The sequence below is a fragment of the Callithrix jacchus genome, chromosome 12, assembly GCF_049354715.1.
Source record: "Callithrix jacchus isolate 240 chromosome 12, calJac240_pri, whole genome shotgun sequence".
Lineage (NCBI taxonomy): Eukaryota > Metazoa > Chordata > Mammalia > Primates > Cebidae > Callithrix > Callithrix jacchus.
Window position 1 is genome coordinate 45,283,551 of NC_133513.1, and position 13,178 is coordinate 45,296,728.

Genomic DNA, 13,178 nt, shown 5'->3' on the forward strand with positions numbered 1-13,178 from the left:
AACTTGGAGAACAGTGTATGTGGGTATAAAGGCTTTGGCTCTTTCTTTCCTCGTGTTTCTTGAACACATTGTTCCTCTTTGTTATTGCTTTGCAGATTGCTGGAAAGCATTTTGATGCCAACGTGATTCCCATTCCTTCCCTCGCTGTATGATCCCTTTTGCATGGAGGCCCAGAGATATTTTTTATCCTTGTCTTTAAATTGAAAAACTTTCACAAGGATATATCTCAGAGTTGAACATTACTGGTTAATTTTCCAAACATACAATGTAACATTGATATACAGATACAGATCTCTTTCATTGACAAACTTTTTAAATTATAGTTGTAAATATTAGTTGCATTTCATATTTTGTCTTTCTGCTTCAGAGATTCCAATAATAGGTATTCTGGATATTCTTTGCCTGTCTTCCATTTGTATTTTGTTCTGATCCTTTTAACCTCTATTTTAATTGTATTTATTTCTTTTTATTCTGTTTTATTATTTCACTTCATTATCCTATGGAAACATATTATTTATTCTTCATTTCTTAGACTGTCCTTTTCTTACAAATTCTGTCCTGAATTTGATCAGTTCTTAGTTTACATATATATATATATATATGTCATTTTTCTTCTGGTTTTTAATTTTAACTAGAAGTCTTAAATTGTGAATCAAGAAGCTCTTTAATATCTGCAAATTCTTGTTTAATACTATTTCATTTTTGTTAGAGTATTATGTTACAGTTTTTTCTGTTTCCTTTTTTTTTTAGAGAAATATTTTATCATTTATTTAATGATATTGCATCTCACTTTCTATTGATATTTGTTTGTGTGACTTCTGCCTCTTATTTCTTTCCTTTTAAAATGTCTCCTATTTTACTAAATCAGCAATTGATCCCCTCTAGATGAGAAAATTAAAAACTTTTAGAAAGGCTACTAGGTTTCCCAGTTCAAGAGCATCCTTCTCTGTTGGTACAGAGAGAATTTCTTTGGGGATAAAATCATGAATGGAGGAAGCTAAAATGTCTTCTGATTGATTGATTCTCTCTCTCTCTTTTTTTTTTTTATTTTTTTTATTTGATAGAATTGTGAACTCCCTCTACCTTCTTCCTTCTTCATTTACCACCAACCCACCTGGAGATATCTTTCCCTTTCTAGCCACCTCCTCTTCAGCAGAACAGGGTCTTCCAGGATTACTTCTTTGATTCTGCACATTTTCAAGTCTGTTTATTTAAATTATTTAGTAATCAGTGCTCCAATTTATGAGGACTCTGACCTGTTTTATAATTTCTCACCCATGGTGAAATCCTCTTTCTAAAAATAATGTTATCATTGTCCATTGCCACTGCGACCTGCTGCACTCGACTCCTTCCTATTGATTTTCTGCCTGACTATCCATACTGAGCTGGGCTCCAGAGCAAGCTCTAGTGTGGATGTTTATTCCCCCATTTGCATTTAACTCTCTCTCTGAATTGTGCTGCTAAATAATGCATAGGTAAAAAAGAGATTGAAATGGGAAATTGGTAATTTAAAACTGAACAATGATGAAAACACAACATATCAAATTACAGTCTTGATGGAAAACAGTATGGAAGCGCCTAAAGAAATAAAAAATAGAACTACCATAAGACCCAGCAGTCCTTCTTCAGGGTTGATGCCAAACGGAAATGAAATCCTTTTCTGTCATAAAGATATCTGGACTCCGGTACTCATTGCAGCATTATTCACAATAGCCAAGATGTGGAAATAGCCTAAATGTCTATTGGGGAATTAATGGATAAAGAAACTGAAACTGGGCCGGGCACAGTGGCTCACACCTGTAATCCCAGCACTTTGGGAAGCCGAGGCGGGCAGATCACAAGGTCAAGAGATCGAGATTATCCTGGCCAGCATGGTGAAAACCCTGTCTCTACTAAAAATACAAAAATTAGCTGGGCATAGTGGTGCTCACCTGTAGTCCCAGCTACTCTGGAGGCTGAGGCAGGAGAATTGCTTGAACCCAGGAGGCGGAGGTTGCAGTTAGCCAAGATTGTGCCACTGCACTTCAGCCTGGCGCCTGGTGACAGAGAGACTCTGTCTCAAAAAAAAGAAAGAAAGAAAAAGAAACTGAAACTGTAATACATATATAAAGAATGTGATTTGCCATTTGCCACATCATAGATAAACCTGGATGACATTATGCTAAGTGAAATAGTGAAATAAACTGGACAAAGAAAGAAAAATATTGTATGGTCTCATTTATATGTGGAATCTTAAGAAAAATCAAGTATACAGAGATAGAGAACAAAACAGTGGTTACCAAGGGTGGAGAGGGAAGGAGTTTTGAAGGAAATGGGGAGATGAAGGTCAGAAGATACAAAGTAACAAATATGTAGGATGAACAAGTCTTCCTGTCTAATGTACTACATGAGGACTATGGGTAATAAAATTATGCTGTATTTGAGATTCATGCTAAATGAGTGGATTTTTGCTGCTCTTGACACAAAAACAAAAAAAGGCAACTATGTAAGGTGATAGATATGTTACTTTGTTTCAATAGTAACCATTTTACTATCTATAAGTATACCATAACCTTATGTGGAGTATCTTGAAAATACACAGTAAAATTTATATTTAAGGGCAGTTTATCATTAAACACTGATACTTTAAAATAAGAAAGTTATCAATTCAATGATCACAGCTTCTATTTGTTTTTAAAGAACAGATTTAAAAAAATAAAGTAAGGAAATCGTAAAAACTACAGTTAAATCATTGAAATAACTGAACAACAGAGAAAACAACCAGTGAGCATAGTACCCAGTAGTCTTTCAATTCACACTCCTCTTCCTCTGTCCTGTCTCTGACAGTCTTCAGTGTCTATCATTCCCATCTTCATGTCTATGTGTGCTGAATGTTTAGCTCCCACTTATACGTGAGAACATGCCGTATTTGACTTTCTGTGTTAGTTCACTTAGGATTATGCAGTATTTGACTTTCTGTGTTAGTTCACTCGGGATTATGTCCCTCAGCTCAATCCATGTTGCTGCAAACAACATGATTTCATTCTTTTTAATGGCTACATGGTACTTCACGGTGTACATTGGGCACTACGTTTACTACCTGGGTCCAGTATTCCCATGTATCAACCCTACACATGTACTCCCTGCAACTAATATAAAAGCAGCTGAAATTTAAAAAAAAAAATTGAAGAACAAATAATAACTCAAGCTTTCACCTTAGCAAATGACAAAAATAAAAGCACACAAAACTCAAGGCTGGTAGAAGGAAAAAAAAAACTAAAAGCTTATTTGAAAAAGTCAGTGAAATTAATAATCTTCTAGCTAGACTGGCCTGATGGGGATAGAGGAAGAAGACATAAATTACCAATTTTAGAAGCGGAAGGTGATGTCACCATATGTTTTAAAGGGGTACTAAATATTTTGACAAGTTACTGCCAATGAATCCAGTGACTTAGATACAAAAGAGAAATTCCTGGAAAGACACAAGCTGCCAAAACTCACTCAGGAAGAAATAGATCATTTTAAAATTCCTATATTTTTTAGAGAAATTCAATTTTTAGGCTTTTTTTAACATTCACACAGACACAGACACACACACACACACACACACACACAAGCACTGATGATTTCATAAATTTTATCAAACCTTCAAGGATAGAATCATGACAATTTTGCACAAACCCTTCCAGAAAATTGAAGGAAAGGGAATACTTCCTAGTATTCCTATGAGGTCAGCAATACTCTGACCAATGCCAGATAGAGACATTATAAGAAAAACAAAAGTTGCACACCAATATCCTTAATAAATTTATATATAAAACTTATTAACAAAAATTTGAGTAAAGCAAATACAGTAATGCACAACAGAAAAATGTGTTATGACCAAGGAGGCTTTTCACAGGAATGCAAGATCTATTCATATTTAATATCAATTAATGTGATTCACCATAATAACAGAGCTATAAAAATTATCTCAACAGATGCAGAAGGAGCATTTGACGAGAATCAGCATTCATCCCTGATAAAAGTAGGATAGAAATGTTTTCAACAGGACAATGAAGTGTATTAAAAACCTACAGGTAATATCATACTTAATGCTGAAAGACTGAAAACTTTGTCTAAAATTAGAAACAAGGTAAAGATGTCCATTCTCACCACTGTTTTTTAAAATAGTGCTGAAATTTCCAGCCAGTACAATAAGACAGGAAAAGGAAATTAGAGGCACTGAAATTAGAAAGGAACAATTAAAATTATGTCTCTCTGCAGACCTCATCTATTTGACATTATTCAAGTGACTCTAATTAATGCAATAGGTCAAGAAAGAAATTAAATACATCTTGATTACAAAATAAGTAAAAATGTCTTATTTACAAGTGACATTATGATTTATGTAGAAAATTCTGTGGAGTCCATACAAAAGTTTCTAAAATTAATAAAGGAGATAAAAAATATTGCAGCATAAGAAACAATTACTTTACAAAAATCAATATTTCTAGAGATCAGCAGCAAATATTTAGAAATTGAAACAAAATATGGTATAACTTATAATTACATCAAAAATATGGATAAATCTGGAAAAACACATGTAAACTGTGCACTGAAAACTATAAAATTTGGTTGAGAAAATGTAAAAATTTAAATATGGAGATACATATAGTGCCTTGAAATGGAATATTATTTATTCTTGTTATTTTTTTGTTTTTTGAGACAGGGTCTCGCTCTGTCACCCAGCCTGAAGTGCAATGGCACAGTAACCGCCTACTGAAGTATCCGACCTCCTGGGTTCAAGCAATTCTCCCACCTCAGCCCCTTGAGTAGCTGGAACTACAGGTGGGCATCACCACACCCAGCCAAATTTTTGTATTTTTTCATACAGTTAGGAATTTGTCATGTTTTTCAAGCTGGTCTCAAACTCCTGAGTGATCACCTGCCTCATCATTCTTTTTAAGATTTAAATTAGTGTTAAACAAATCTGTAGATTTACTGTGTTCCAAACCAAAATCTCAGTAAACTGTTTAAAAGTATAAATTAAATCCTGAGACTTTGCTGAAGTTTCTTATCATCTTAAGGAGATTTGGGGCTGAGACAATGGGGTCTTCTAAATATACAATCGTGTTGTCTAAAAATAGAGACAATCTGACTTCCTCCTTTCCTAATTGAATACCCTTTATTTCTTTTTCTTGCCTGATTGCTCTGGCCAGAACTTCCAATACTATGTTGAATAGGAGTGGTGAGAGAAGGCATCCTTGTCTAGTGCCAGTTTTCAAACGGAATGCTTCCAGCTTTTGCCCATTTAGTATGATATTGGCTGTTGGTTTGTTGTAAATAGCTTTTATTATCTTGAAATATGTTCCATCAACACCTAGTTTATTGAGAGTTTTTAGCATAAAGGGCTGTTGAATTTTGTCAAAGGCTTTCTCTGCATCTATTGAGATACTAATGTCATTTTTGTCTTTGGTTCTGTATATGTGATGGATTACATTTATAGATTTGCATATATTGAACCAGCCTTGCATCCCTAGGATGAAGCCTACTTGATCGTGATGGATAAGTTTTTTCAATGTGCTGTTGGATTCGGTTTGCCAGTATTTTACTGAAGATTTTCACATCAATGTTCATCATGGATATTGGCCTGAAATTTCCTTTTTTAGTTGTGTCTCTGCTAGGTTTTGGTATCAGGATGATGTTGGTCTCATAAAATGAGTTAGGGAGGATTGCTTCTTTTTGTACTGTTTGGAAGAGTTTCAGAAGGAATGGTACTGAGGGAATGTGTTCTCTTTCCAGGTCTACAAGGGGATGTGGTTTTAAGGACAAGAACTTCCCAGCACCCATGATCCCCCCATCTCTCTCATCCCAGAGATTTAACTGCTTTTGTTTAAATTTTCACGGGCTACGGAAAGGGTCAAAAGTCAATCACCCCAACACAAGTTCTAAAAAACTTCTTTCATTGGCCAGGCATCTTGGAGAAGGTGTGAGTTCCTCCCAGGTTAAAAGTCCCCTTCTTCCACACGCCTTTGGGCTCCATGTTGAAATCCCCTTCCACACACTCTCTCTCTCATGGAAGCTCTCTCTCTTCCTCTTCTTTTTCTCTTTATCTAAATAAATCACTTTCTGCAAACTCTGTTTGGAGTCCAGTGTTTACTTTGCAAGCACACTGCACCATAGTCTCCTCTCCCATTCTTAAGAGAGTAATAAACCAAGAGCTTGAAAAAAAGTCCCCTCAGGGGAGCTAAGGGCACCCCTGAACCCCTAAACCCCTCAACTCCAACATTTTGGTGAGCCAGCCAGGAGAGGGGTACAGCCAAAAGAAAGGTATAGCAGAATAAAAAAGCATTCAAACCGTGAGTAAAACCAGCCCCATTCTATCCTGTTTCTTTAAAAACACTGGAGCAGCAGGGGCCAGCCGAAATTAAAAACACAGTTTTTTCCTCCAAGCATGCTCGCTCACTCTCGTGCTCTCTCTCTCTCTCTCTCTCTCTCTCTCTCTCTCTCTCTCTCTCTCTCTCTCCTCTCTCTCTCTCTCTCTCTCCTCTCTCATTCTCTGTCCTTTGGCTATTATCTCTGGGACAAAGACCTAAGGAAGTCTGTGGAGCAGAAAGGGTGACCACTCCCCCCCCACCCCCACCCTTTCACTCCTTGCTGGCTGGAAACCAGAAACTGGAGCCACCCACAGCCTAGCCCCACAGCAAACTGCAATCTGGGGGGGGAAAAAACAGCAGGAAAGGGGTGGGTTATAGCCCAAGCTTGTGTAAAACTGAAGCCTGCATGGGACCGGGGAGTGTGGTGGCCTGGCTCATGGTTCTGACAAGCCTCTCCGGCATTCTAGTTGCAGACAAAGGTGTAAAAAAGGTTCCCGTGGGGCGTTTGCCCACTGGCTGCAGGTCCCTGTGTGGGCAGTGGCTTAGGGAGTGGCCCAAGTGCACAGGTGGTTCTGGTGGGGTCAACATGGCTACCAAAAGCTGGGGGGCAGGGCACAGTTCCAAAAATGCACAGCAGCTACAAACGTGGCTTTTAAACTAACAGGGGCAAGAAGTCTTTTTTCTCTGGGCCCACCGGCTGAAAAAGGAAGGGCGACTGCTGGCCGTCAGCTCGGCCCAGCTTTCTGCAGGCCACACCACCTCAGGGTGCAGCATTCTCATTCAAAATATGGCTTTAAAAAGCTTTCTGCCTTGCCTTAACGCAAGTGGCCTGTTAGCACAGTTGGTTAAGGTGTAAATCCTACGACTGCAAAGTTGCTGTTCAAATCCCTGGTGAAGTCAGTCTTAAATCGGGAAAACCTTTGGGAAATTCAAAAGCTAAAGACTATGGGACTTTGTGTTTTGTGTATAATTTGTCTTATTTAAAATTGGCGCTCTCTCTCTATGGCAAAACTTTTCCATCTGGAAAATCATAGTTAAACTGGTTACAGGGCCAAATAGTCAACAGCAGGTCTCACAACCTCAAGAGCATTTTCCTACAAAGGAAAGTGGACTGGGGAGAGGAGGCCCAGGTTCTAAGGGCATTTTTCTGGCCTCAGCCACGCCCAGCCTGCCTTCTTTAAATTATGTGTCTAATGGCCCCTCCCTAGAAGTTTACTCTTCTAGGACAATTTTATAAATTGGCTTGTGTAAATTAAACTTTGTGGGGAATATTGGTACCCATCTCCTAAGCCTCACTGGCCTGGTTCAGGGGCACGCTGGTATACACCACTCAACCCAGCAGCCCTTCATGCCTCTATAGTGGTCACTGAAGGTCATGCAAACAGTAAGTCAGTGGTCCCGTAATGCTGGTAGAGCATAATTCAAATCCAATACATGAAAGGCAACCCCCCAGAATAAATAATCACGCATCTTGGGTACCAAAATTTCAAAATACTAACTGAAGAACACTCCAAGTATCTTTACCTGGGGAATGCCTCAGGTCAAGTGGCTGTAATTATTAACCAGGAATGCTGGCATTTCTCGTGTTCAATTTCAAATGGGTGCCAATATTCCCAAGATCAAGTCCCCATTAAAGTGTATACTGGAAAATTGGGACCAATTTAACAAACAATCTTAAAAAAAAAGGTAGCTTATCCTCCTCTGCCAAACAGCATGGTCAAATTACTCCCTGCCAAGTAAAAAAAAAAAACCTGGCATCCAAAAAGCCATAAGGTCACAAATAATCCTGCTGCTAAAACCCCAAATGTCCTTGGCTCATAAGCTCTATTGTAAACTTCTAGATCAACCTGTACCCCAAAAGGCCCCCTTCTGGAGAAAACCTCAACTGCAGGACCCCTCTATGCCCCATTTCAGCAAAAAGTAGTTAAAAAGCAATCAACACCTGTGTTCCAACAGAAGTTAAACTTTCCTGTTCAAAGGGGGAAATGAGGGAATGTGTTCTCTTTCCAGGTCCACAAGGGGGCGTAGTTTTAAGGGCAAGAACTTCGCAGCGCCCATACCCCCCTCCTATCTCTCTCCATCTGAGAGATTTAACTGTCTGTATAAATTTTTGCAGGCACGAGAAAGGATCAAAGCCAATCACCCCAGTGGAAGTTCTAAAAAACTTAAAAGTCCTCTTCTTTCACACCCCTTTAAACTCCACTTTTAAATCCCCTTTCACACACTCTCTCTCTCATGTAAGCTCTCTCTTCCTCTCCTTTTTCTCTTTATCTAAATAAATCACTTTCTGCAAACTGTTTGGGGTTCGGTATTTACAAGTGCACTGTGCCATAGTCTCCTGTCCCATTCTTTAAAAAGTATAAACCAAAAACCTAAAAAAAGTCTTCTCAGGGAGCTAAGGGCTCCCCTAAACCCCTATATCCCTAACCCCCAAAAGTACCAGCTCCTCTTTGTAAGTCTGGTAGAATTTGACTGTGAACTCATCTGTTCCTGAACTTCTTTTGGTTGGTAGGCTATTAATTGCTGCCTCAACTTCAGACCTTGTTATTGGTCTATTCAGGGATTCAGCTTCTTCCTGGTTTAGGCTTGGGTGGATGTAAGTGTCCAGGAATTTATCCATTTCTTCTAGATTTACTGGTTTATGTGCATAAAGGTGTTTGTAGTCATCTCTGATAGTAGTTTGTATCTCTGTGGAATTGGTGGCATTATCCCCTTTATCATTTATTATTGCCTCTATTCAATTCTTATTTCTTTTCTTTTTTATTAGTCTGGCTAGCAGTTTATCTATTTTTTTTTTTTTGATCTTTTCAAAAAACCAGCCTCTAGATTCATTGATTTTTTGAAGGGTTTTTTTGTGTCTCTGTTGCAGCACTGTTTACAATAGCAAAGACTTGGAACCAACCCAAATGCCCATCAAGGATAGACTAGATAAAGAAAATGTGGCACATATACACCATGGAACACTATGCAGCCATAAAAAAAGGATGAGTTCCATCCTTTGCAGGGACACAGATTAATCTGGAAACCATCATTCTGAGCAAATTGACACAAGAACAGAAAATCAAACACCGCATGTTCTCACTTGTAAGTGGGTGTTGAACAATGAGACCACATGGACACAGGGAGGGGAACATCACACACCGGGGCCTGTTTGTGGGTGGGAGGGCTAGGGGTGGGATAGCAGGGGGTGGGAGAATTGGGGAGGGATAACATTAGGGTAAATATCTAATACAGGTGACAGGAGGATGGATGCAGCAAACCATCATGGCATGTATATACCTATGTAACAATCATGCACAATCTGCACATATATCTCAGAACTTAGAGTATAATTTCAAAAAAAAAAAGTAGAAATTGAAAACTTGTTGCTAAAATGTATATGAAAATGCAAAGGACATGGAATAGCACCCCCCAAAAAAACTGTAAGAAAGAGTTATACATGTAGACCAACAAAATATAATGGTGAGCCTATTTTATATATATATATATATGTGTGTGTGTATATATATATATGTATATATATGTGTATATACATATATATGTATATATATGTGTATATACATATATATGTATATATGTGTATATACATATATATGTGTATGTATATATGTGTATATACATATATATGTGTATGTATATATGTGTGTATATATATACATATATGTACATATATATATATGATTTCTTAGATCTAACAAAAAAGCACAATCCAAAATAAAAAAAACATGATAAATTGGATTTCATCAAAAGTAAGAATATCTGCTGTTCAGAGGACACTATTAACATAATAACAGGCTAAATTACACAACTAGGAGAAAAAAATTCAAATCACATAAGGAATCTCCTATATAATATTGAATTGACAAGGTCTGCAGGTAGACATCTGATAAAGAACATGTAACCAAAATATACAAACTCTAGTACAGTGAAAAGAAAAGATTTCTTTAAATCTTTAAAGTAAAAGACATACAAACAAGATTTCACTACACACCTATAGGAAAGTCTAAGATTAAAAAACTGACCATAACAATTGTTATCAAGGATGTGGAGCAACTGGAATTCTCATTCGCTTCTGAATGTAAAACATGCAAACACTTTGTAAAGCAGTTTGGCAGTTTTATTAAAAAGTTAAACATATTCCTACCATTCTACTTCAAGATATGATAATTTCCCAAGAAAAATTAAAGCATATGTTCATAGAAATACTTGTATGTTAGTGTCAATAGTAGCTTTGTTTGTGGTAGTCAACAACTGGAAACAATACAAATATCCGTCCACAGAATAAAGGAATTGTAAGTCTTCATGATGGAATCCTACTCAACAATAAAAATGGGGGGAAAAAACTACTAATATACTATACAATGACACAGATGCATCTCAAGATAATAATGGTAAGTGAAAGAGCCCAGAAAAAAAAACAGTGCATACTATATAATTTCATTTATATTAAATCCCAGAAAATGCAGAGTAATTTACAGTAACAGAAAGCAGATTACTTGCCTGGAGATAGAGAGTTGGAGAGGCAGAGGATGAAATGATTAACAGCTAGAAAATAACCTTTAGGTTTGATGGATATGTTCATTATCCTGATTGCAAAATGGTTTCTCGGTGGTCTCATAGATATATACATATATGCAACTTACCTTTTATACTTTTTGTATATGTATACATTTTATATGTGCAGTTTATTGTAAATCAAATATACTTCAATAAAGCAGTTAAAAAGTTTGAAAATGCAGTAGCACTCATTCTGATGTTGTAAATGTAAATAAAAGAGGCAATTTAAGTTAAGTGATGATATAACTCTATCTGCTGGGACAAGTCAATCTGCACCTACAGTGATTTAGTCAAAGTAGCTAATAAGTAAAATATGGCCAGAAAATACAAAGACAAACAACTGAAATTTGGATTGATTGAACCAAGCACTATTAATTCTAGACCTTAGTGTGTTATTCCACCTCTGGAAATGGGTTTTGAATTTGTGAGCAGAGAACACACATGCATATACTCATATGCCTATATGAATTCCTAGCTTTCATGGCATAGGATACAAACCTTAACAGAAACATAGCAGTGGCCCCAGGTCGGAAAAAGGCACAGCCTGTCATTGTTGGATCCTGACAAAAATATTTACACATTTGATGATTTCCTGCCTTCTGAACCCAATTAAGCAAGAATTGCAATTGCAAAGGCACAACATGTTTATCGAGGATAGAAGGCATAGTCAGCAGCAGCAGTTTCTAGCACACTCCTTTCTCCAGCTCCCCAGGGACCCAGAAATACCATACTACAGCTGTGAGAAAACCTTGTCTAATAGTGGCACAAAGTTGTCAATGTTTTAAGTTCATTTTCAAGGAAGGTACAATGTCTTCTTTGAAAAAAAAAGAATAATGCTTTATGTTCTAAAATTAGTCAAGTGAAACACCTAAGAGACCAAAAGTAAAGAGACATTTTCAAAACCATATATCATATAAAGAAAAAAGATAGAAACCATTCAATTTCTTGATAAGACTCTTGAAATTAACACAGGACACATGCTCAGAAATATCAGAACAGGCTTTTGGTAAATTTTCTATAACAAATAAAATCACAGAATATCAGTCACTATCGTGTACATGAAAAGGGAAATGCCTCATACTATTGGACGGAACTGACAACTTTCAGAGGATGAATGGGCTCTAGGCATATGTGTGTAATATTTATAATGGAGAAATGCTTGACAAATATTTGTGTTCTTTCAGAAGAGACAGTCATTTTATTAAATGATTCTTTTTATGAGACAAAATATAGATAGAAAAATATGTTTGACTTAGCATTGTGAAATTTGAAAGCACAAATCTTCTGTTACTTAAGAAAATTAGAAAATCAAATAATAAAATTGCCTCTCTTTGACCAAGAGAAATATTTTTTTAAATAGTGAATTTCCCTTCTAAGGAGAGAAACAGCATCTGTAATAGGAAAATTGTAAAGAGTCTGAAGTACTTTGTTTGTTCAAACCCCATGTTACGAATTGCTTTTCTTTGCTGATAAGAAAAGCTAAGAATTCAGAATATTCATGATCCAGCAAGCTAAACAAAAACCTGCCTGTGAACTTAATCAGTTTGAGACAAATATGTAAAACTAAAATGTGATTCTGTTCAATCATAAGTGACAAATTCCCTAAGTTGTATTTTCCTGTCATTCAATATAAAGAGATAAGTATTTTCTTGTCAATTTTACTAATTAAGACTGCTACATCTACAATGCAATCTTTATCTTTCAGTCTTGAGAGAATTGTCAGGCATCACAAAAACATTTTCAGAGGAAAAACAGCTCATGAGTTCAGGAAGGGCCTATTCTATTTTTCTCTCCTTTCATTTGTATTGCAAAGCTATCACCAAGTATTTTACTGTCTTCCTTTACTCCAAAAAGATACAAAGAACAGAGCAGATTCTAGTTTAGAGAACCGCCATCGGAATCAATAATCTTCTTTTTGCCAGAGAGTCGAAAATAATTTAAAGCATTCCTAACAATATTAAAACCTAAGTATGTTAAAAAACATTGCTTACTGTTTGAAATTCCCAATGGAGCACACCCTAAGTGTGCAAAGTCATATAAGAATTTGCTCTTAAATACCAGTACAGTCTCACTTTGTTTTACTCTTAGAGCAGAGCTGGGATTCATGTTGTTTCATGATCTCGATTCATCTTGAAGAAACTATGAATCTGATGCTTCCAAGCACTGAGGTACATGCCCTTTTGGTGTTCTATGTGAAGGAATGGGCAAGATAGATGATTCTGTTTTCCAAGGAGAAAGATGCTCACACAAGTCTTTAAAATGAAGGATGTGATAAAGTGGCTT

The 13,178-nt window shown here is 36.7% G+C and overlaps 1 long non-coding RNA gene across 6 annotated transcripts in view; it reads right to left on the minus strand.

Moving 5' to 3' along the window:
* Positions 1-13,178, minus strand: part of LOC128929284 (uncharacterized) — a 272,915-nt gene that overhangs the window by 101,127 nt on the left and 158,610 nt on the right. The window lies entirely within an intron of this gene.